The sequence below is a fragment of the Rhinolophus sinicus genome, linkage group LG07 (genome assembly GCF_036562045.2).
Source record: "Rhinolophus sinicus isolate RSC01 linkage group LG07, ASM3656204v1, whole genome shotgun sequence".
NCBI classification, from domain to species: domain Eukaryota; kingdom Metazoa; phylum Chordata; class Mammalia; order Chiroptera; family Rhinolophidae; genus Rhinolophus; species Rhinolophus sinicus.
In genome coordinates this window covers 55,126,589-55,151,091 of record NC_133757.1, presented here as the reverse complement: position 1 = coordinate 55,151,091, position 24,503 = coordinate 55,126,589, and the positions used below count along the sequence as shown (strand labels likewise).

The window sequence follows — 24,503 nt, the reverse complement described above, 5'->3', positions numbered from 1 at the left end:
TAGTATCTATGCTCTTACTTCCTCATGCTCTTCCTGCCTCCTGGTACATACCCCTCCCAGCCTCAAAGCCACCTCTACAGCCACCTGCTTGGAAGCCTATCCTGATAACTCTGGCAGATGTGCTGTCTACCTGGTCTCAACCCCCATAGGCTGCTGTCCCTGCCCCTGGCATCATTATCATCATAGTAATTACTTATCAAGCTCTTACTATGTGCCAGGTGTAGCTCCTACACAGGAACTCCTTTAATCTTCACATGAGCTAATTAATAGTAGTAGAAACGCCTCCATTTTACATAGGAGGGAAATGAGGCAGAGGGAGTTTTATTTACCCAGTGTGACACCTCACTAGTCCAGGAGTTTATTTTGATATGCCCCCCACACTCCCATACCCCCACCCCGACAGCAGGCATAGGCTGTCTCAGTGCTCTATCCCACCACCCAGCATGGTGCCTGATCACTGATAAATGGTCAAGTGCATTGGGAGGTGCAGGGGTCACACGAGGATGAACCAGACCCAGTCTTCCAGGAGCTCACCGGCTGCCCACACTAAATGCCAGGTGGGGGGCATCTTTGGGGGAGGAGAGGGTTTGGCATTGAGTGGGCTGTGGACCACAAACTTGGTGGGGGCTATACGGAAACAGACCAGAGTGAGGCATGTACTTGCCTGAGGTCACACAGCAAGTATGAGGTAGCAGAGAGGTTGGGACGCAGGCAGTTAGTGTGATGCGCCTTGCACCTTGCAGTCAGCTGTGGGGCTCCTGCGTCTGTGCTCTTTTTCAAGGACACATGGGCCCAGACGCCTCCGCGATGCTGAGCTCTTCAATAAGTGGCTCTGGTCCTTCTCTCCCCTCTATTAAATTTTTTTTAAAAAGAAGAAAGAAAGAAATCCAGGCATTGTTCCTAACTGCAGCTGGTGCCAACTAGAGTCGCGCGGAACAGAATGGAGCCGAGAGCCCGGCTGCCCAGGGGCCTGGCTGCTGACACAGGGCTTTTCTATTTTGCTTTCCACTGGGGGCCCGGGCTGTCATTGTGGCCCCTCCATGGGCACCCTCTGCACCTGCCTCCCTGGCCCCGGTGCTGAGCCTCCTGCTGCCTTCACCCTCTTTGCAAAACTCAGATGCCACTTGGGACGGCTGTAGGGGTACTGCCACACCCTGCTTTCCTTCCTCATTGACCACAGCCTGTGGTGAGTTGGGCCTCCCTTCCTGCCAGCCTGTCCCCTCATCCTCCCAGGATGGGCCTTTGGATGCTTGTCTGGGAGAGTGGCAGAAATCCTGCCCCCATGGAATCATTTGGAATATTGGTTTGATTTCAGAACATACCAGGAATTTTCATCCCACCCCCATCTGACTTGGCAGGTGCCAGTCCAAGCTTACCCATTAAGGTATGTTGTAGTGGTGAAAGCCTGGGGGTTGGAGAGGGACAATAAACCGTTCTGCAGAGACATAAAAATGGCTTTTAAAGTCACTGGTTCACCTGCTCCCTCTGCTCCAAGAGACTTGGTCTTAGGAAGAACAGGGTTCCCCAAACTCTCCCTGGCTAGCTTCATTTCATCTGCCCTGTCCTGCCTGCATTAGAACATTTGCTCTTCCCCTCATCACAAGCTAGTCAGGCCCAGGTTACCCCATGCAGCAGCCCTAAGAGAGCAGCAGCCTGGCGGCCACCATCACGTGTCCGCTAGAACCCTTGGTTTGGCCCTTCCATCAAAGCCAGCTTTCCAAGCTCCCCGCTTTCTCCTAGGGGTACAGCACTTTAGAGTTTATAAAAAGCCCTTTATGTTTCACCTGAGTGCCACAGCAGCCTCAAGAAGCAGGCAGAGATTGCACAACCCACTTTGCAGAGGAATAAACTGAGGGTCCCAATGGTTTGGCCAAGGTCATTCAGGAAAGGGCAGAGTTGGTATTTGAACTCTGGTCTCTTGATTCCATGTCTCTAAGCAGGAGTGGGGACCTGAGTGGTTACGATCTCAGCGGATAGCAGTTCCAGCTTTCCAAATGCTGCCAACAGTCAGGATCCCAGACACATTGGGTCATTCAACAAATATTTATTGAATACCTGCCATGTGCCAGGCACGAAACTAGGCACTGCGGGTCCAACAGTGAACAAAACAGATATAGTCCATGCTGCCACAGAGCATGTATTCTGGTGGAGGAGACAGACACCGAACTGCGCAGGAAAATCTCCCTGTCTGCACTAGCCCAGCTCAAATGCACCAGAAGGAGCCCTGGCTGGGAGGGTGCAGGCACAGTGTCTAGTCCCAGTGTTGCCCCTCACACGGGTGACGTTGAACGAGGTTTTCCACCTGTGAAATTTGCAAACATGTAGTTCTCACACGTTTTCTCCAGTCCCTGCCCTACTCCCAGCCTCTGAGTCAAGTGGTTAATGATTTCCTGGCATGAATGATTACCCTGGTTAATTTTTTTCTTAAACCTGACATTTCATAGGCTCTCAGAGCCAGAAAGGGGCTCCTGAGGTCATCTAATCGGAGCCCCTCACTAAGGAAGAACCCCTCAGCTTCATTCTTCCCAGGAGGTGAGTGTGTCTGCTTGCATCCTTCTGGGAATGGGCGCTTGTTCCCTCATAGAGCAGACACTGCCCAGTGGTGTGCTGTAAATGTTTGATATCTGGCTCTCCAAAGTGGGGAATACCTAATTTGTAGCATTTGCTGATTTCCATGGTGTAAATATTCCCACTACAGTCAATTTCAAGCTGCCGTCTTAATATCAGCCAGTTCACAGAGTCCTGAAAATTTACCAATCAGATCTGGTAAGCCAGTCTGAGCCAGCTCCACACATCGCTGCCCCCCCCCCCCCCAGAAGCCCTGCCTGGATTTACTTGTTGGGAAGTTCTTCCTGATATTGAGCAAAACACCTGATTGTCAGCGCCTCCAGCCTGGAAGTCCTGAGCTACTTCTCTGGGGTGTCATAGGATAAGCAGGACCCTTGGCCCCATGATGCCCTTTAGAGAATTGGAGGAATTAGCCCTGTCTCTCTGTGAGAGGGGAAGTTCCTGGGCCAAGTGAGGGTATATCCACCCTCTCTCTCTGCCCTTCTTTCTCCCTCCCTTCTCCTCTCCCTCCTTCCCTCCCTCCCACACATACCTGTTTCTAGGGCTTGTACTACACATTAGGCACTGTGCTAGTTACTGTGGACAGTGACCCATGTTGTTACACTGGCCCCTCCAACTGGACAGTTTCCCCTCTCGGCCTGGCCACCTTTGAAGCTACGCTCAGATGTTACCCACTCTCAGAAGCCTGCCCTGACCTCCACCCCCCCCCCCCTCCGGAGGCGGACAGGCCCCCCGCCCTCCCAGAACCTTTATCGGTCCCTGTTTGGCACTTATCACTTTCTACCTTGGATCACAGCTATTTGTGTACAAGGCTTATCTTGCTGCCAGACTGAGAGGCTGCACGGGCTTGTTGAAAGAGCTTGGACTTTGGAGCCACACAACCAGGCCCTGAATCCAGCCCTGTCAGTTAGAGCTATGGGCTCACACCCACACCACAGGGAACTCACACCACCTTTTGGAGCCTCAGTTTCCTTATCTGTAAAGTGGGGCTGGTGATAACTACTTCCAAGGTGGTTTGACCATTAAATGGGATTACAAATGGAAATCCCTTTCCTGTTCCTGTCTGGACTCCCATCCACTGGGGGACAGAGATTGTATCCAGTGCCTTTTTGTATTCTCCTGGTTATGACAATAACCGTATAAATAGTAACAATGGCAAACACTCATAGAGCAATTACTGTGTGCAGGGTATTGGTCTGAGAACTTACATATATTAACTTATTACATTTTGACAACAACCTTGTAGCAATGGAACTATTATTCTTCCCATTAATAGATGAGCAATCTGAGACAAAGAGAGGTTAGATAACAAGCCCAAGGTCACACAGCCAGTGAGTGGGAGAGTTGAGATTTGAATCCAGGAAAATCTACTCCAGAGCCTGAGCTGTTAAATGGTAAGTTATATGGCTGTGATGCAGGGGCTTGGAGGGGCTTGTTGAGCATATGGGTGTGTGAGCGCCCGGGCTGCACTGCAGCCTGTGGACATCCTTACCCAGGACTGTGAGGTGGGGGTGGGAGTGGGGCTGAACAGAGGAGCTCCTGGTCTGCCCTCTAGGACTTCCCAAAGGTAACGTGGTTAGTGCTGAAGAGAAGAATGTCTCTAGGTCCAGGGCGACTGAGACCACTAATGGGCAAAGCAATCAGAGAAGGCTTCATGGAAGATGTGGCATTTGCAATGGGCCTTGACAGATGAAGATTTGGACCGGGATGGACAAGGCAGAGAGAACAGGAGCAAAAGTATAGAGGTGGGTGGGTGGGTGAGTGGGTAGAGCAGAGACAGTGAATACATGGAGGGGATTGTTAGCTGGGATCCCTAAGGGAACTGTTTCAGGGGCTTTGACATCCAGTGGGACCCTGAAGGGCCAAGAGCCAATTGGGCTGTCCTGGGGGCCAGATTGGCATTTTGCTTCTCTATAAGCTACTCTGAGACTCCAGATTCCTGGGTGCCTGAATCCAGGTCTGCCTCTTGGTCACATTCCTCTATGTCTCTCGGAGCCTCAGTTTCCCCATCTGCAGAATGGGCATGAAGAGTGGCCTGTGTCAGCAGTTGGATGAAACAGGGCTGGTGGAAGAATGTGCCTGACACTCCTGCTAGGAAGTGGGTGGGAGATACTTGGGGGTAATGAGATGCTGGAAGAAGGGGGGTGGGAGGAGATCCATGTGCAGGCCAGTGAGCGCCAAGCCTGCCAAGTTGGCTCTGGTTGTGCCTTGGGATTCTCCCAACACCACATGCTCCATTTTCCCGGCACTGCCAAAGACTGCCCAGCTCTACTGGCTTAAAAGCAATCTTTCTCCCAGGTTTCTGCAAGGACAGCTCCTGGCAGGCTGAGCTGACCCCGTTGCTCCAGCCAGGCCAGTTCAGTCCTACCATGCCCCCTCCAGGTAGCACTAATTGTATTCATCAGTCCTGTGAGAGCATTCATTGTGTGCCAAGGGTTGTTTTAAGTGCTTCCTTATATTAACTAATTTAATCCTCACAACCACACTGTGATGACCCTTGTTTAAAATGAGGAAACTGAGGCACAAAATTGTTAAGCCAGCTAATCCCACGGTGGGAAAGGTGAAGACCATGGAGCCTGGAAGCAGAACCTGCGAAATGGTCATCTGGACCTTCTAGCAGTTTCCCTGTGGTAAATATTACAATCTGAGCCCCCTCACGCTTTTCCCTATTTCACATTTCTCAGGCAGCTCCTCTATCCACACACATACCCAAATGTCTGCACACTTCTTGACACCAGAGTCACCCAGACTCACGCACTTGGCTGACAATAATAGATTCACAGACACACATACACGTGTGCAGGCACTGTTTCTATGCTGCCATATGCATAGATGGGCCTCACAGGTTCACACACACCCAGGCACCCACATCGCCCACATCCAGACTGAAAGATACAAGTGCCCCCATCCCTCCCTTTTGTAGATCTCCCCCCTACACCCACACACAGAAAGAGAGAGAGAGAGAGAGAGAGAGAGAGAGAGAGAAAGAGAGAGAAGCTGCCATGTCCCTTAGAATGACACAGCACGGCATCTGTGGACTCACATTGCATGCCCCTTGCCCCACATCCAGGCTCCGGCCTCTGCAGACATCCCTCTGGCCCAGGCATCTTCATTCTTTTCCGTTCAAGCCAAAGGCTCCAGAATGTGTGCACACTGCATCCACATCTCATGGCAGGTCCCACCCAAATCATTGCCCCTGCTCTGCCTTCTTCTGTAGGTACTAGGCCTCAGGGGTGTGGTAGGGGCTTGGGGGTGGAAGGTTACCCTTCCCCCAACTCCCCAGGCTGCGGAAGGAACAGCAGGAAGAGGAGAGTGAATTAATCCTGGCCTCTCGTCATCCAGGCTCTCTGTGATGCTAATTCCCTCTGCCTTTGATCCATGCTCCCCTAACCCAGGCCCCTACCTTTGAGCTGGAGCAGGCACTGGGTCTGCTCCTGAGATTAGAGCTGGCCCTGGTGAGGCAGGGCACATCCCCCCACACAGCAGATCGGGGTTTCTTCCCTCGGGAGGGGTCTTGGGGATTAGAGCCCTGGTTACTGACCCTGGCCTTTGCAACACGCTATCCTTTGCCAGGGCTTTTTCATTCTCTCTTCTCTCCAAGGGGTCCCCAGGGCTCCCAGAAGCAGAGTGAAGCCCGGGGGTAAAAGGACTCCAGAGGCTTTGGGGCCAGTGCCTGGTGGGTACACCTGGTGCACAATCTTCCATCCTCCAGTCTTGCCCTGTTTCCACTGAAGGTCTTTGTTCCAGTGATTATTTTTTTTTAACCATTATTTATGAAGTAGTGACTGCATGCCAGGAACTGTGTCTTAAAGGGCATCATATTATTCCGTCCTCACAGCAGCTCTGTTATGGTCCCACTTTCAGGTACAGAAACGGTTCCATGTAACTGTGCTGCTAAGTGGTCACACCCAGGACACCAGCTGACCAGAGCCCCTTACTGTACAGAGGGGATGCAGACCCAGAGAAGGCAAGCCAATACAGGAAGTTGGCTGGGCATTCATCCCTACCTTCCTAGCTACACCCGGCCTTGTTCTGGAAATCACTGGAATCTTCTGTGGACCCACTGGAGCTGGGACAAGAGTCCAGGCCCGTACACCACCCCAGAGCACGGGGACAGAGCGCCTGTGAGGGTGCCAAGCTCAGGTAACTAACTATATGGAGGCATCTCCGCCAACCCAGTGTCGGGACAGCCCTGTAAACTTGGGTATAAACACCATTAAAACTTTTATTACATTGAGTTTCATACATATAAAGGGCTATTTGTAAGCTATGAGACATTAAAATGAACATTCATGACCACTGTCCTTCAGAAGCAGAGTATTACGGATACCGGGGACATACCGCCCCTCCTGGCTCCTTGTTTCCCAGAAGAAACCGCTACCCAAAGTCCATTCATTACTCTTTTCGTCTCTTTCACAAAAGGTTTTAGCTCACATGTGGGATCCCTGGGCTAACTGCACTTTTGTGACAGTGAATTATAGCTACACGCCAGGGGGAGCTTTGAGGGGGAGCTTTGAAGGGAACTTGCACTCCCATGTGCCCTGCCCTCCGGGGACTGCCTTCTGCGCCAGGGTTTCTTTGCAGCGTGTTGCCCTGTTTTGCCCTCTCACTCTAGACAGTGCTCGGAAAAGGATACTTCTTGATGCAGCCAGCAGCAGCAGGGCGGGTACGCTGGCAGCCGGGCAGTCCCTGAACAAGGCCTTGCATGTCTTTGCACCAGCTGTTCCCTCCACCTAGAATGCCCTTCCCATCTTGTCTGCTCAGGAAATCCAGCTCCTTCTCCTAGGTCCGGCTCCAGGCTTTCATTTTTGGGGAGGCTTTCCTTGGGCCCCCTTCCAGCAGAGTTGGATGTGCCCTTCTCTAGGGGGCAGAGTCCTTGGGCATCCCTCGGTCAGCCCTCATCCCAGGGCAGATGTTGTAGAAGGTACCAAGAGCAGCCTTTATCCCTAGATCCTAGGCACAGCTGGGAGTTAGACCTGGGCAGATGCTTCGAGAGTGACCAGGATAGAATCTGGGTGAAGTTGATAGCAGATGTGATATCCCTGTGGAAATCCGTGGGCCAACACCTCCAGGGTCCTAGCCAGTTTGCTCCAAGGCCTGTCTAGATGGGGGCTGGGGGCCAGGCTGGGAGAGACTGCCTCAGGCTTGGGGCTGCTGCTTACAGATCTGCTGTGTTGATGTGTGCTTGCAAGACGCGTGTAAGTCAATGGCTTTGCCAGCAGGTGGGTGTGGTCACAGGAGTACACACGTTACACACATGCTTACACATGCACATGCATCCATGTGGTGCCAAGACTACAGGCCCTGCAGAGCATGCAGGGGCACTTCCTTTTTCGGCTTTCAACTCCCTTTCCTGGACAAGCCTGTCTTTCTCTGAGCCCCACGCAGAACACGTTTATGGAGTGGCTGCTATGTACAAAACCCGAGGGTTTGGCCAGAGCACTGTGGTGGGAAGCTGCCCTCTGAGGGACCAGAGGGTTCACATACCACCCGTCCTCCTGTCCTGTTGTCCGCCGTGCACTAGCCCTAAGAGCCGGGTGTCACTGCTTCCACTTCCTTTATGAAGCCCCTGAGGTCCAGAGACCAGAGAGGGGCCCCAGTGGAGACAGGAGGATGAGACCAGAAGCCCGGTGGCCAGGGCTCAGTTCTCAGTCCTGGGTGCCAGATGGTGCAGGGCCTGGCAGCAACGAAGCCTGGCATTGGGAGGGGCTACCCAGAATCCTCCCCTTCACTCCTTTTCCCTGATGGAGACCTCACTTTATGGGTGACATTTCCCTGAGTGTCCTGTAGGAGGGCGCCATAGCTGTTAGCAGCAGCAGGGATGAAAGGTAGCTGCGAGCTGAGTCAGACAGGACAGTGTGGGACAGCAGCAAATGAACTGGGGACTGGTCACCCCTTGCCCCATCTCTCTCTCTCTCTCTCTCTCTCTCTCTCACACACACACACACACACACACACACACACACACACACGTTCACACCCATGCTTGCCCGTGCAGAGAGTTGAGAGAAGCCTAAGGTCACACAGCCAATACTAACCCTCTGCCTCCCAGCCCCAGTTTGTTCCTTTAACTCAGGAAGTCCTAAAAGGAGACCTCTAGCTTCCAACTTTCCTGTTTGCCTCTATCTGAGACCCAGGGCCCTGGCGACTGAGGGAGATGGTCTCAGGGGAGATTGGGTGCGTCTTCTGGAACACCACTGGCCTACCCTTCAGGTTGGAGGATGATGTGGGTTAGTCAGTGCGAATATGGGAGCCAGGGGAAGTAAAGATCTTGGTCTTTCCTTCCTCAGCACCAAAACGCAACCCAAAAGCCCTGATGGGCCTCTCTCCCGTGAAGAGGGTGGCATTGTAGCTTGGCAATTAGAATCTCTGGGTCTGGACTCTGCTGGCCCTGGGGAAATCCAGGGTTCCTCACTTCTAGCCGTGGGGCTGTGGCAGGTTGCTTTACCTTTCTGTAGCTCAGTCCTGAACCTGTACTGAGGACGGACACACTAACCACGGTGTTTGGAGACGGTGGCACAGGCCAGTGCCCAGGAGATGGCAATTGGCGTGGTCAGGGCTTGTTCTTGTAAGTGCCTGTGGAAGACCAAGCCACACTGTGTCCAGACCACCTTGACTGCAGACTTGGGCCTGCCTCGGGGCCCCAGGAGAGCCGAGCTCCAGTCCTGCTACTGCCTCAACAACTGGGTGACCTTCGGTGTATCATTGGCTCCCTCTGGCTTCTGCATCCTCAGCCCCAAAAGAGCACACCATCTGAGGGTCACGGGGGGCTAGAATGTCCGCTCAGATAGGAAAGGCTTCATAGGTCACGGGGCTGTGCCTTTCTTGGAGATGCTGGAGGGGGAACAGGTGAGCATTGCCCCTCAGTAGGATCCCATCTTTCTGCATCCGGACCCAGCGTCCTGGCCTCCAGCTGGGCTGAGAGCTGTGTGTCCTCCACAGAAGGAAAAGCAGTGTTCCCTTGAGGCCCTTCTCTGTGCCCTGTCCCTGCCTGCCACAAGCCCTGGGCTGCCAGGAAGGAGAGCTCTCCCTCAGGGAGTCTGAAGTCCCTTTGAACCTGGGAAGTTCCTACTGGAGGGGCAAAGGCAGCCCGCATTCAAAGCATCTCTCCTGGCCCTTAATTACCCTTCGTCACCCATAGGTGGAATTTCCACTCAAAGAGCTAAAGAAAGGCATCGTGATGCCGCTGGGTCTGGGTTTCCCTGTTGCTTTGTGTGGCAGCTGCCAACGCGGCAGTGGCACACAGCTCAGCTTTCTGATTTTAATGATTTCCTGAATTCATTCCGTTTCCTACCTCAGGGAAAGGAGGAGAGGTGATCCTCTTGAAAATTCACATAATTGCTTTTATTTGATTTTTATTAAAATGCATTCAGGAATAATGTGATTGCCCCCTTTATTACGTTGTTCATCAATCTGGCAAGGGGAATCAGCCTAGGGGAGGCAGTGGGTGCAGGGGCCTGGTGTGCAGTGGGCAGTTGCACTGGGGGGGCCACAGCCCCGCTGCTCCCACGTGGGGAGGTGGGATAATGACCTTGCTGGAGGAGTGGAGGTTGGTGCTGAGTGTGGATGCTGTGAGTACACTCTAGACATCCTCCCCACCCCAACCTGCTCCTCTTCTGTGCCTCTTCTTCCCACCTCTGAGTCACCAGAGGCTGAGAGTGTGGTGGTCTGCCCCCTAACCTCCCTCCAAACCCTCCTCGCTCTGCTTCCCCTGTTGCCTGAACCTTTATTGTTGCCTCCTTGCTGGTCTTACTGTCCCCAGGCTCAGGGACCTCGGTCCAACTTCCCACGACCTACCTAATCATACCACTGTCCTGCTCAGATACCTTGGTGGCTCCCAAAGACCCCTTTCCTTTGGGACCAGTAGAAAGAGCCCAGACCTATTGTCAGGCCTGTTTCCACTTTATGCAGTGGGGTGCTCGGCAAATCACTGCCTCTCCACGTTTCAGTTTATTGCTTGAGGAAATGGAACACCGAGACCTTCTGGATGGGGTCATAGAGAATATAGAGTAAACAGGCAAGTACGGGGGTGTCATCCGGCACACACCCGTGCATGGAGGTACTCAGCAAATGTTTGAGAAGAGAGGAAGGGCAGATCCAGCCCTGGCCTCCACTGAGGTGGCCACAGTGACAGTGATAGCATTTACTTTTAGTACCTCTGCCCCCATCCCCTCTTCTCCCAGCAGAGGGTTCTGGACAGGACTGGGCTCGAGCTTCCAGGCCAACAGGTAAGAGTGGGGCTGACAGCTTCCCCTGCCTCTCACTACCCTGCTTGGTGGGGGTTGCAGTGAGGGCGTCCATTTCCAGAGGAAGGTCGGAATTGCATTGCTAGGCTTCCTGGAAACCCTTATCCCCGTGAGCTTGCCATATGCTCCAGACCCACCAAGGCATGTTTTATTGCCCTCCTTTAGTAGACGAGGGCACTGAGGCTCAGAGAGGATACATGACGTATTCAGGGCAGCCTAGCTAGGATGTGTGAGGTCCTGTGGGCACAAGAAACTAGGATGGGCTGCTGAACTCCTGCCACCCCTGAAGCTGTTGGTGAGCTGCTTTGAAGGGGTGAGGTTTGGCAGGTAAGCAGTGCCAGGCAGAGCTGCCCTATGCCCTGGGGTGTGGGTGGGTCCCATGGATGTCAGAGCAGGCCCTCTCCACTTGGCCTCAAGCCGGTCTCTCTAGGGTAGTCTGCCCCTGCTGGGGTGGGCTGCACAGGGAATCAGAGAAACATGGGTGGGGGGCATGGGCATCCATTCTTAGAGCCCTGTTGGGGGCTTTCAATTTCTGTGAAAAGCCCATCTTCACTTTTAAAATAACCAGACAAACCTTTGTTGTATTTTTCTTTATTATGTGTTTGTTTTGATGCAAATCATTTGGCAGTGGATGCAGCTGGGGGAATTCAGACTTTGGAGGCAGTAGATTTAGATTCAACGGTGGGGCCCTGGAGAGCCTGTTGGGGCCCCACCGTCCGGCCGCACGCTCAGTACAGAGCTGGGCGCATCGCTCACTCCCCTGTCAGGACTCCCAGCCTTTGTCTAAGCTAGTGCCCCACTGGAATGCCCTCCACTGCTCTTCTCTGCCTATAAGACTCCCCCAGGAGGCTGCTGCCACACCGCGCCTCCGATCTGCTCCCTCTATGGTTCCTGATCCCTGTCCACTCTGCCCGCCTATCCCAGGGGCCACCGGGACTCCTGGGGCAGGCTCATGTCCAATCTTTACAGTCAGGTTGTAAGTCTGTTCGAGAGGACAGACCCCGCCATCAGTCGTGGAGAAGGTTGTGCAGGGAGCTGGGGAAGACCTCTGGGGTCTCATCAGAGGAAACTCCAGCCTGAGGGGGGAAGGGTGAGCAGCAGTTTCCCCAGGAGTGCAGAGCTTCTCGGGAGACAGACTTTGAGCACCAGGTTGGGACAGTCAGTCATTCTAGCTCAAGTCACTCACTCAGGGACACACAGTGAGCCCCGGACCCTGAGCCTGCCAGTCCCAGGCCAGAACCATGTCCTGCCGCCACCACTGCAGTCAGCACCTCCGTTGGGGAAGGAGGGCTCTGAGGCAGAGACAGGATCATCAAAGTGAGGCCTGGCTGGCGCCCACATTCAACCTGCCCCAAGGTGATCAACTTCACTGAGCCCCAAGCTCTGTGATCTGAGTGCCACCCTCAGAGCCACCTCAGACCCCCCTCCCCTCCCAGCTCAGGGGTTGCAGGGGGCTACGGAGCTGCAGGGGGCCCTGGCGTCCCCCAACCCCCAGAACATGCTGGTCCTGGGCCCAAGGCAGCAGAGTTCCCTTATCAGATCCCCATTTCTCGCCTCCTTTCTGTGGCATCTGCCTGGCCTCTGCCCCCACCCCGGTTCCCCTTTCCTCTCTGAAGCTTTTTCCCATCACCAACACAGGCAGCATGCAGAGATGTTGGCTTTTGTTGCTTTCAAAAAGCTCCGTTTTTGGCAAGGAGGGTGAAGCGTTGTTTACTGGGTCTGCACAGCCCCACTGTGGGCTGCAGCTGGGGGTGGGGGGCTGTGTGGATTTGGGGCTGGCAGGAGTTTCACCCATACCCCTGAGCAGGGGACCTGTCCTGGGTAGGATCCTGGGTAGGCAAGGGGTGTGGATGCATACCTACTGTGTTCCCAACTCCAGGCTGGGCTCCACAGCACTCACTGTGGGAACTGTGGGGTCAGAGGATTGATTATTCATTTCTCCCAGGAGGCACTGAGGCTCAGAGAAGGTAGCTGGACCCAAGCCTCTGGATTCACGGTCTGGGCTCTGCCCAGAGCATGGTGCCACCTACAGAGTTTGCCATTCAACCTTCTCCTCCCTTACCTGCCATTTTTCTCATTTATCGAGGGACCAGGCTCCCCCAAGCCAAGGGACACAGCTTCCTGAAGCTTCTGTCATAGGCTCTTGGCCCCTTTGTGCATAGGGCGAGGACTCTATCCAAGTTACCAGAGCTGGATTTAAATTTCAAGTACTGCTGTGTGACCTCCGGCAAGCCACTTAGCCTCTCTGAGCACTAGATGGCTCAGCTATCAAATGAGGAACTTGGAGAAGTCCTGGAGAGAGCCTGGTGTACTCTGAAGGCTGTCAGGCAGGAGCCTCTGTCTGCCTAACAAGGGCCCGGGAAGTTTCAGTTGTCACCCAGGCTGGGGAAACCGCCTGAGGTGATGGCGAGCTGCCGAAGTTAAGTGCGCAAGGGGACACCGTGATCAAGGTTAGGCTCCAGGAGGATCACACAGGCAGCAGAGTGGAGCAGGACTGCAGGGCAGAGGTGGAGGCTCGGAGGCTGTTGAAAGCGGTTTTGACTCACTTTTCAGAAATATAAGGTTCCCGCCCACCTGCCCCCATCAGGAGCAGGAGTCACGGAGGCCAGAGCCTCCTGGACCAGGATCCCACCCAGGACAGGGCCCCTGCTCTCGGCCTCCTCCCAGCTTCAGCTATCATACCCGTGGGAAGAGGCACTGGGAGTCTTAAGGGGTTCTGGACCCCAGCCCACCTCAGCAGCCATGGGTGACACAGGGAGTATCCTCCTCTTCCTGGAAACCCCAGTGTCCCTAAGAAGTTAGTAACCCAGGCCCACCCGAAAACCACTTCTCACTGACTCCTATCCACTGGATTTCCTAATGCTCTTTTTTCAAGCCTCTGGACACCACCCAGCCCTCGAGACCACCCCTCCAACCTCTCACTTGATGGGTGAGAAATCGGGGGCTTGTCTGCATTTTCCCTACTCCACTTCCAGCCTCTTCCTCATCCAGGACAGGGGAGGGAAGCTCGTGGGACATCTCTTTCTGTGAAGGAAGCGCCTGTTTTGTAAAGTGAATAATTCTCCTGACATGTCTCTCTGTGAGTGTCACAGGCGTTCTACTAGATGAACAACCCTCTGTCACCTGTGTTGGGTTTCCCTGGGGAAAACCCACAGCTTCGAGAAGTGCAGGAGGCCAGACACCTGAGGAAACTTTACCGCTCTCCTCCCATGGAGAATGATGCCCACTGGCTGCCTGAGACTTGGTGAGTGGGGTCAAGTTTGGTATGGAGAGATCCGGCATCAAGACAGGGTTCTGTCCATGATTATGTGGCCTTGGCCAGTCACTTACCCTCTCTGGGACTCAGTTTCCCATCCTGCAGTCATTATGATCCCAGCAGGAGGGCAGGCATGGGGAAAGGAGAAACCTCATCACGGTGCTGAGACTTGAATCTGAGCTGAGGATGAAATGTTTTACTTTTAGTCTTTGCAGCCCTTCCTGGCCTGGAAACCTAAGGGTATAGTCAAAATGGCTTCATGGAAGAGGTGGCACCTGGTCTGAGCATGGAAGGATAGGGTGACACCCCTTGTCTGTAGGCAGGAGAGTCCAGTATCCTGATCTTTGGCAGCATCTGCTCCATTTTGGTTTTGCTGGGGCCCCTATAGGCAGGAGTTCGAGCTCTGCTGAGGTAGGCCACCGTGCGCGCGCAGCCCCGAGACTCCTGGTACCCTGAGCATCCCTCAGGCAACTTGGCATTTGGGGAGTGGGGAACGAGGAGGCCTCAGTGTGCTCTGGGGGGCAAGAAATAGGAACATCCTCTCACATGGGGCAGAAGACACGGCTGACTTGCTGTGTGACCTTGGCCAACTGGCCCAGCATCCCAGGCTTCAGTTTTCTGTACTAAAATGCAACGGTGATAGAAAGAGTAAGAATACTCAATGTTTTTAAGCACTTAAATGTGTCAGGCACTGAGCTGAGCTCTTTACTTCTATTAGCTCATTTAATTCTCACCTGCCCCTTGAGGGAGGCTCGATATGATGCCTACCTTATGGGAAATGGAGGCACCTAGGGGCTGAATAACCATCTCCAGGCCCCACAGCCAGAGCGAGGTGTACACACGGTAGACTGTAGGTTGTGTGATGGGAGTCCTGGAGCTGGGTGGGACGAATGCCAGCGTGCAGGTGGAAGGGCTTCTGAAGCTGTAAACACGACGACAGTTGCTAACATTTGTGGTGTCCTCCGCCCCAGCGCTGTACAAGAATCACCTTATTGCCTCCCTACAACAAACCTGCAAGGAGACACGATTTTTATCTCTACTTTATCAGGGAGGAAACTGAGGCAAGTTGAAGAACTCGGTCAACATCATGAGCCAGGCGTGGGATCCAGGCAGTCTGACGTCAAAGTCTGTAAGAGATTAATGTGAGTAAATCTCCTGGCACAGAGAAGATGGTATATAGTTGGTGCTCAATAAATAGTTGCCAAATTGAACTGAAATAAAAATAACCACAAAGGGAACAGTTCTTCAGATCCTGCAGCCCCAGCCTTGCCGTCTCCACGGGGTGTCTCTGCTCAGGCGGGAGGAAAAGGCAGCCCCTGGGGTCCCCAAGAACAGCCTGGAAAGGTGCTTATACACTTCAGGGGGTCCCCTGCAGCCTCCAGCCCCTACCATTGCCTTCTCCCAACACTACATTCCTTTTCTCCTTCCAATTATTCCTTTTTTAAAAAAGTCAATTTTAGTGAGGAATAATTTACAAAGCACACACGTTTTAACTGTATAGTTCAGTGAATTTGGACAGATGTAGACAGTGGTATAAATATTGCTGCACTCCCAAGGTATAGCACGTTTCTATGATTCTGGACATTTTTTCCATGCCCTTTCCCAGTTAATCCCTCTTCCTTCTCTCGCTCAGGGAACCACTGATTTGATTTCTGTTGCTCTCGATTAGTTGTGTGTGTTCTACAACTTCCTATACATGGAATTAAGCATATATATTCTTTTGTGTAGATCCATCCATGCTGCACCATGTACTGATAGTTTGGCCCCTTTCCTTGCTGAGTATTATTCCAGGGAAAGGGCGTACTGCCATTTGTTTTTCTGTTCACCAGTTGATATACATCTGGGTTGTTTCCAGTTTTAGGATTTTTGGAATGAAGCTGATATGGACACACGTGTAAATCTGGATGAACGTGTTTTCCTTTCTCTTGGGTCAATGCTTAGAAGTGGAATGTTGGGTTTTATGGTAAGTACATGTTTTACCTTATAAGAGGCTGCCACTCTTTTCCAAAATCGCACCATTTTAGCAGTGCATGAGAATTCCACTTGTTCCATATCCTTGCCAGCATTTGACATCGTCAGGTTTTTTGTTTTTTACTTTACTTTTAGCCATTCTGGTGAGTAGTTAATAGGATCTCTTTGTTGTTTTAAATTGCATTTGCATGATGACTAACGAGGTGGAAGATGTTGAGCATCGTTTATAGCATGTATCTTCTTTGGTAAAGCATATTTGAATCTTTTACCCAATTTTACTGGGTTGTTTGTCTTATTATTGAATTATATGAACTCTTCAAATCTGGATATAGGTTTTGTCAAATGTGTGTTTTGCAAGTATTTTCCCACAGTTAGTAGCTTCTCTTTTCACTTTCTTAGTGATATCTTTTGAGGAGCAAAGTCCAATTGATCAGTTTATGTTTGCATGGTTAGTGCTTTTTATGACTTGTCTCTGCTTGTCAACAAGTTTGTAAAGATTTTCTCTTAAGCTTTTTTCTAGATACTTTATAATTTCCGATTTTAATGTTAGAAGCATGGTCCATATTGAGTCTAATTTTATGAATGATGTGAAATGGAGTTTAGGTCCATAATGATATCCATTTGTTTTACTTACCATAATTATTACTGTTTTCTATTGTGTCCCGTTTTCTTTGTTCCTATTTTTGTCTTTCATTCTTTTCCCACCTTTTATGGTTTTAATCAAATATTTCATATGATTTCATTTCTCTCCTTTCTTAGCATATCAGTTATACTTTTAAAAACCATTGTAGTGGTTGTCCTAGAGTTTGAAATATACATTTATAGCTTATCCAAGTCCACTTTCAAATAGTATTACACTATTTCATGGATAGTGCAAGTATTTTATAATAACAAAGTATTCTTAATTCTTCCCTCCTGTCTCTTGTATCATTTCTGTCATTTATTTCAACTATCCACAAGTTATAATCATCAAATACATTGTTGCTATTATATTGAACAAATCATTATCTATTATATCAATTAAGAATAAGAAAAATGAAAGTTTCTATTTTACCTCTACTTATTCCTTCTCTAATGATCTCCCTTTCTGTATATAGATCTGAGTTTCTGACCTATGTCATTTTTCTTCTCTCTGAAGAACTTCTTTCAACATTTCTTGCAAGGCAGGCCTGCTGGCAACAAATTCCCTTAATTTTTGTTTGTCTAAGAAAGTATCTCTCCTTTGCTTTTGAAGGATAATTTGGCAGGATACAGAAGTCTAGGTCGGTGATTTATTTTTCTCTTAAAAGTTTAAATATTTCACTTGACTCTCTTCTTACTTGAATGGTTTCTAAGAAGTATGATGTAATTTGTATCCTTGCTCCTCTATGTATAAGGGTTGTTCCCCACTCTTACCCCAGTTTCTTTCAAGACTTTTTTTTTAAAGAAAAATTTATTAAAAATATAGTTAGCATACAATATTATATTAGTTTCAGGTATATGCAATAGTTATTCAGTATTTATTTACCTAAAGAAGGGATCACCATTGTAAGTCGAGCAACCATCTGACACCATGCCACACTGTCACAATATGATTGACTATATTCCCTATGCTGTATATTACATTCCCATGACTTATTTGTTTTATATCTGGATATTTGAATCATTTATTGCCTTACACCTCACTCCCGCCACACACTTTTCCATTTTTCAGTTACATTTGACATTTAATGTTATTTTATATCAATTTCTGGTCTATAGCATATGGTTAGACATTTATATAATTTAAGAAGTGATCCCCCTGATTAGTCTAGTACCCATCTGGCACTATACATAGTTCTTACCATATTAGTGACTATATTCCTTATGCTATACCCTATATTCCCTACATCTACTTTGTAACAAACAATTTGTACTTCTTAATCCCTTCCCCTTTTCCAGCCACCCCCTCAACACCCCTCCCATCTGGCAACCATCAAATGTTCTCTGTATCTATGAGTCTGTTTCTGTTTTGTTTGTTTATTTTGTTCTTTAGATTCCACACATAAGCGAACTCACATTGCATCTGTCTTTCACTGTCTGACATACTCCACTCAGCACAATACCCTCCAGGTCCATCCATGTCACTGAAGATGGCATGAACCCATTCCCTTCCATGGCTAAGCAATAGTCCATTGTATATATGTACCACCTCCTCGTTATCCATTCTTCTATCGACAGACACCCAGGCTGCCTCCACATCTTGGCTGTTGTAAACAATGCTGCAATGAACATATGGATGCTCACAACCCCTTGAAGTAGTGTTTTGGATAAGTGGGAATTAAACCACCAGGAAGTGGGATTACTGGGTCTTTGTCTCTTGTGATAGCCTTTGTTTTAAAGTCTATTTTGTCTGGTATAAGTATTGCTACTCCAGATTTTTTTTATAATTTCCATTTCATGAAATAACTTTTTCCATCCCTTTACTTTCAGTCTGTGTGTGTCTTTCAATCTGAAGTGAGTCAGTTGTAGGCAGCATATGTAAAGGTCTTATTTTCTTATCCATTCAGCCACCATATATTTTTGATTGGAGCATTTATCCCATTACATTGACAATAGTTTTTAATAGGTATGTAGTTGTTACCATTTTATTATGCGTATTTTTTATCTTTTTTTTTTTCCACCTTAAAAAAGTCCCTCAAACATTTCTTGTAATACTGGTTTGATGGTGAGGAACTCCTTTAGCTTTTTCTTGTCTGGGAAGCTCTTTATCTGTCCTTCAATCTTAAATGGTAGCCTTCTGGGTAGAGTGATCTTGGTTGTAAGTCCTTCTTTTTAATCACTTTGAATATGTCTTTTTTTAAATTTTTTTTAATTTTATTAAATTTATTGGGGTGACAATTGTTAGTAAAATTACATAGATTTCAGGTGTACAATTCTGTATTACATCATCTATAAATCCCATTGTGTGTTCATCACCCAGAGTCAGTTCTCCTTCCATCACCATATATTCGATCCCCCTTACCCTCATCTCCCACCCCCCACCCCCCGCCCCCGTTACCCTCTGGCAACCACTAAACTATTGTCATGTCAATCCCTTCTGGCTTGCAAAGCTTCTGTTGAAAATCAGCTGACAGTCTTGTGGGAGCTCCCTTGTGGGTAATTAACTGCTTTTCTCTTGCTGCTTTTAGGATTCTCTTTGTCTTTAACCTTTGCCATTTTAATTATGATGTGCCTTGGTGTGGGCTTGTTTGGATTCATTTGTTTTGGGGACTCTCTGGGCTTCCTGGGCTTGCATGTCTGTTTCCTTCCCCAGGTTAGGAAATTTTTCAGTCATTATTTCTTCAAATAGATTCTCAATTCGTTGCTTTGTCTCTTCTCCTTCTGGTACCCCTATGATGTGAATGTTGTTACGCTGGATGTTGTCCCAAAGGTCTCTTAAACTATCCTCATAATTTTGGATTCTTTTTTCTTCTTGCTGTTGTGATTCAGTGTTTTTTGCTACCTGTCTTCCAAATTGCTGATTCGATCCTTTACTTCATCTAGTCTGCTGGTGATTCCTTCTAGTGCATTCTTCATCTCAGTTATTGTAGTCTTCACTTTTAATGGTTCTTTTTTTTACCTTTCTATGTCCTTTGTTATGCCTGCTGTCTCTCTGTTGAAGTTCTCACTAAGTTCCTTGAGCATCCCTATAACCATTGTTTTGAATTCTGTCTCTGGTAGATTGCTTGCCTCTATTTTGTTTAGTTCTTTTTCTGGAGTTTTCTCCTATTCTTTCTTTTGGGACATATTTCTTTGTTTCCTCATTTTGGCTGCCTCTCTGTATTTGTTTCTATGTGTTCCATAGGGCTGCTGTGTCTCCCAGTCTTGGCCGGGTGGCCTTAAGTAGTAGGTGTCCTGTGGGCCCCAGTGGCACAGCCTCCTTGGTCACCTGAGCCATGTGCTCCAGGAGTGTTTCTTGTGTGGGTTGTGTGTACCCTCCTGTTATAGTTAAGCATTGCTTGCTGCTGGCATGTCAGTAGGTGGTATTGACCCTCAAGGCTGATTGGCTGTGGGGTTTGGCCACGTCCACATTTTATGGACTGTTTTGCTGGTGGCCTTACCACCCCAGTGTGCTCTGGTGCCTGGTAAGACTACCCTTTGGATGTGCCACTTGTGGGACTAATTGGGCAGTGCTCTGTTGTGGCCTGAGTCAACCTCCAAGTATGTTGGTTCTGGGGTCTCTTGGGAGGGGCTCTGGTGCAGGCTCAGGTCATCCACTGCCTGTGACTGACTGGGGACTACCTGGTAGAAGTTACAGAGTGATCCACAGCTGGTTACTGCCTGTGCTGTACCTAGAGGCACGTGGGAGAGGCCACGCTGAGAACTGAGGCCAGCTGCCACCAGTACTGGGTTTGGGGTAGTTCTGAAAAAAGCCAGGACACTCTGAGGCCTGCTGCCACCTGCCGGCTCCCATACAGTTCATTATGAAAGTTGGGTGAAGCAGGGTGTTAGTTAGTGAGTCAGCAGGATGGAGCATAAGAACTCAGTAGGCCAATCAAATTCAGATTTGGCCAGTGGGGGTGGGCTAAACACAGGAAAAATGGCGTCCGCCTGCCTGCTGCCTGGGAGAAGGGGCCCACACAAGGAAAATGGGGACTGTCCCTCTAGTCCTCGACCCGAAGTTACACAACTCAGTCTCTCCCCATATGTTTCCAATGCCCCCAGAATCACCGTCCTTCTGCCGGAACCCAGGGTGAGTGTCTGCGTGGTCTCTTTAAGAGGATGTCTGGGTTTCCCAAAGCCCTTTGTCCCATCTGGACAGTTGGAATCCCCAGTGTTTTTCACAGTCAGAAGTTGTGGGGGCTCCTCTTTCCAGCACCAGTACTCTGGGCTGCAGAGCCCGGTGTGGGGGGTTTGGGGTTCTTTGCTCCTTTGTGGGGGACCTCTGTGGCCGAAACAACTCCCGATTTTCAGCTGTCACAGGTGGGTGTGGGACCAGGTGGTTTCGCGTCTTTGCCCTTCCTACCAGTCTCCACGTGGCTTCTTGATATCCTTAGTTATAAAACTTCTGTTCAGCTCAACTTCAGATGGGTTTCCAGATTGATTGTTCTATAATTTAGTTGTAATTTTGATGTGTTCACAAGATGAGGCAAGCACAGCATTTATCTACTCCACCATCTTGGATCTCCTCTTCTTTCAAGACTTTTAATCTCTGATATTTTGCCCTTTAAATATAATATACCTAGGTGTAGCTTTTTGGCCTTTATCGTACTTGGTGTTCTCTGAGCTTCCTGGAATATGTGGTTTGGTGTCTAATACTAATTTTTGGTAATTTTCAATCATTGCTTCAAATATTTCTTCTGTTCCTTTCTATTTTTGTTCTTATTTTGGTATTCCCATTACATGTATATTATACTTTCTATAGTTGTCCTGTAGTTCTTGGATATTCTTTTTTTTTTTTTAAGTGTTTTTGTCTTTCCTTTTCAGTTTTGGAAGTTTCTACTGAGATATCCCCAAGACTGGAGATTCCTTCCTCAGCTCTTTCTAGTCTGTTAATGAACACACCAGAGACATTTTTTATTTCCATCATAGTACTTTCGATTTCCAGCATTTCCTTTTAATTCTTTTTTTTTAGAATTTCCATCTCTCCGATTGTCTTACTCATTTGTTCTTGCATATGGCTTACTTTTTCCATTACAGCCCTTCGTATATTTAATCACAGTTGTTTTAAATTTCTGGTCTGATAATTCCAATATTCCTGCCATATTTGAGTCTGGTTCTAATGCTTGCTCTGTCTCTTCAAACTGTTTTTTCTCCCTGTTTTTATGCCTTGTAACATTTTTTCTTTTTCATTGAAAGCCAGACTTGATGTACTAGATAAAAGGAACGTTGTACTGGTTCCTGCAAGAGGTTTCTGTTCATGTGTTTCTGCTCCAGTAAGTTGTGTTTCTCTGTATATGCCTTATCTGCCTGCCTGTCTCTCCAATTGTAGAGGCAGTGGTTTGCCCCATGACCTCAATTCTCTGATGGATCTAAGAAGAGTTGTTGATATTCAGTTTGTTTAGCTTTTTATCTTGTTATGAGGATGGGAGCAGTGATTTCCAAGCTCCTTACATGCCAGGTTGGAAACTGGAAGTCTGATATCCATTTGTTTTAACACATTTTCTTACAGATATAATTCTTTGTCCACTGAATAAACTTCTCACCTTTGTAAAAAAAAAAAAATCATTTGATCACGGGTGTGTGGGCCTATTTTGAGACTTTATTATGTTCCATTGACCCATATTTTTTGTCTCAATACTATATTCTATTGATACTATAGCTGTACAGTAAGTCTTGAGATCAAACAATGTAGGTCCTCCAAATTTATTCTTTTTCAAATTTGTTTTGGGTATTATAGGTGCTTTTCATTTTCAAATAATTTTTAAAATCAACATGTCAACTTCTGATTTTTAAAAATCTGCTCTAAGTTTTCATTGGCTTGTAGTTTTCTTGTAATATTTTTGTCTGATGTTAGTACTAGGGCAATGCTGACCTTATGAAAAAGTTGGGAAGTGTTCTAGTCTCTATATTTTAAAAGAGTTTGTGATTGATTGGTATTGTTTCATATGTAAATGTTTGGTACAATTCTCTATGCAGTTCTATGGGCCTGGGGTTGCCTTGATGGGAAGATTTCGTGAATTTCTGTAACAAGAGTTTGGACAATTAAGTTCGAGAACTCATCCTAGAAAAGGTGCTACAGACCTCATTGCAGAATATCACTATGGTTACCTTCAAAGCACTCCCCTTGGGAAGCTATGCGCCGACACCAGTGCCTAGTCCACCCTTCAAAGCAATTTTGGAACTCTTTTTCTGGAATGGCCATCAGAGCTGCTCTCATGTTACCCTTAATGTCCTGAATGTCATAAAAATGTCTTCCTTTCAATATTTCCTTTATCTTTGGGAAAAGAAATAAGTCATTGGGGCCAGATAAGGTGAGTAGGGAGGGTGTTCCAATACAATTATTTTGTTTACTGGCTAAAACCTCCCTCACAGACAGTGCCATGTGAGCTAGTGCATTGTCATGATGCAAGAGACATGAATTGTTGGGGAAAAGTTCACATTGCCTAACTTTTTCATGAAGCCTTTTCAGCACTTCCAAATAGTAAACTTGGTTAACTGTTTATCCAATTGGTACAAATTCATAACGAATAATCCCTCTGATATCAAAAAAGGTTAGCAACGTTATTGCAATGAGTTCACGAACTTAATTGTCAGACCTCATAGATATTAAGCTATTTGTTTTCTGTTTCTTCTTGTGTCAATTTTGGTAATTCGTGATTTTCAAGAAATTTGATTATTTTATTTAAGTTGCCAAAGTTATTATCTCATCATTGTTCATAATATTCTTTTATTATTTTTTCAACCTCTGTAAGATCTGTGATGAACATATGTTGATTCCTGATATTGATAATTTATGTTTTATCCCTTGGTCAATTTAGCTAAAGGTTTATTGATTTTTATTGATTTTTTTCAAAAGCACAGCTATTGGTGTCACTGAGTTTCTTTAGTGTATATTCATTTTCTCATGCACTAATTTTTGCTCTTTAGTATTTTCTTCCTTCTACTACTTTGGTTTTAATTTAGTCTTCTTTTTTCAAACTTCCTTAGGTGAATCCATGGTGTGTTGGGAGTCTCCAAAACCACCGTCAGCTTCAGTGATTTTCTAGGGGGACTTTCAGGACTCAGCATATAGGCATAGTCATTGTTAAGATTTATTACTATAAAAGGTACAAAGCAAAATTGCAAAGGGAAAAGGCACATAATGTGCAGTGTGAAGGAAACCAGGCACAAGCTTCCAAGAGTCTGCTCACAGTGGAGCTACACAGGATGCACTCAATTCCCCTAGCAAGGAGTTGTGACAACACAAGTGAAATGTGCTCTACCAGAGAAGTTCATTAGAGACTCAGTGCCCAGGTTTTCATTGGGAGCTCATCACATAGGCACCTTCTGCTGGGCACATACCAACATTCCAGACTACCAGGAAGTGGTGGTCAGCATAAACCATATTATTTACATAAACAGTTTAGGTATAGTATGCCACTTTCATCAAGAAATTGTGGCAATCCTTCTGAAATGTGTATTCCCAGATGCCAGTCAAGGGACAACCTCGGAACGAGGACTTCTAAGGGTAACAGTCTCAGGCTTACTGTGTTAACTCTTTTCTGTAGTAATGTTTAAAACTTTTATTTTGTCTAATATAAGCATTTAAAGCTATACATTTCCCTCCAACCACCTTTTTAGTGGCATCCTACAAGTGTTTATATATTATGTTTTTATTTTTGCATTAAGTTCAAAGTATTTTCTAATTTCCCTTGTGATTCCTGTTGCCTTGTCTTCAACTTCACAGATGCTTTTTTTTGCAGTGTCTTAGTTGCTGTTAATTCCTTCCTGTAAAATTTTTATTTCATAGATTGTATTTTTTAGCTTTAGAAGTTCTGTTTGTTTCTTTTTATATGGTTTCCATTTATCTCTTCATTATA

At 47.9% G+C, this 24,503-nt stretch overlaps 1 long non-coding RNA gene across 1 annotated transcript; it reads left to right on the top strand.

The window, feature by feature from the left end:
• LOC141572946 (uncharacterized) lies at window positions 1-24,367 on the top strand. The gene is made up of 8 exons (XR_012498535.1): window positions 1-1,384; window positions 2,445-2,532; window positions 3,845-3,962; window positions 6,433-6,711; window positions 13,907-14,058; window positions 15,042-15,212; window positions 15,926-16,033; window positions 23,632-24,367. It is a non-coding gene; the product is annotated as an uncharacterized LOC141572946 (long non-coding RNA).
• Window positions 24,368-24,503: the final 136 nt, after the last annotated feature.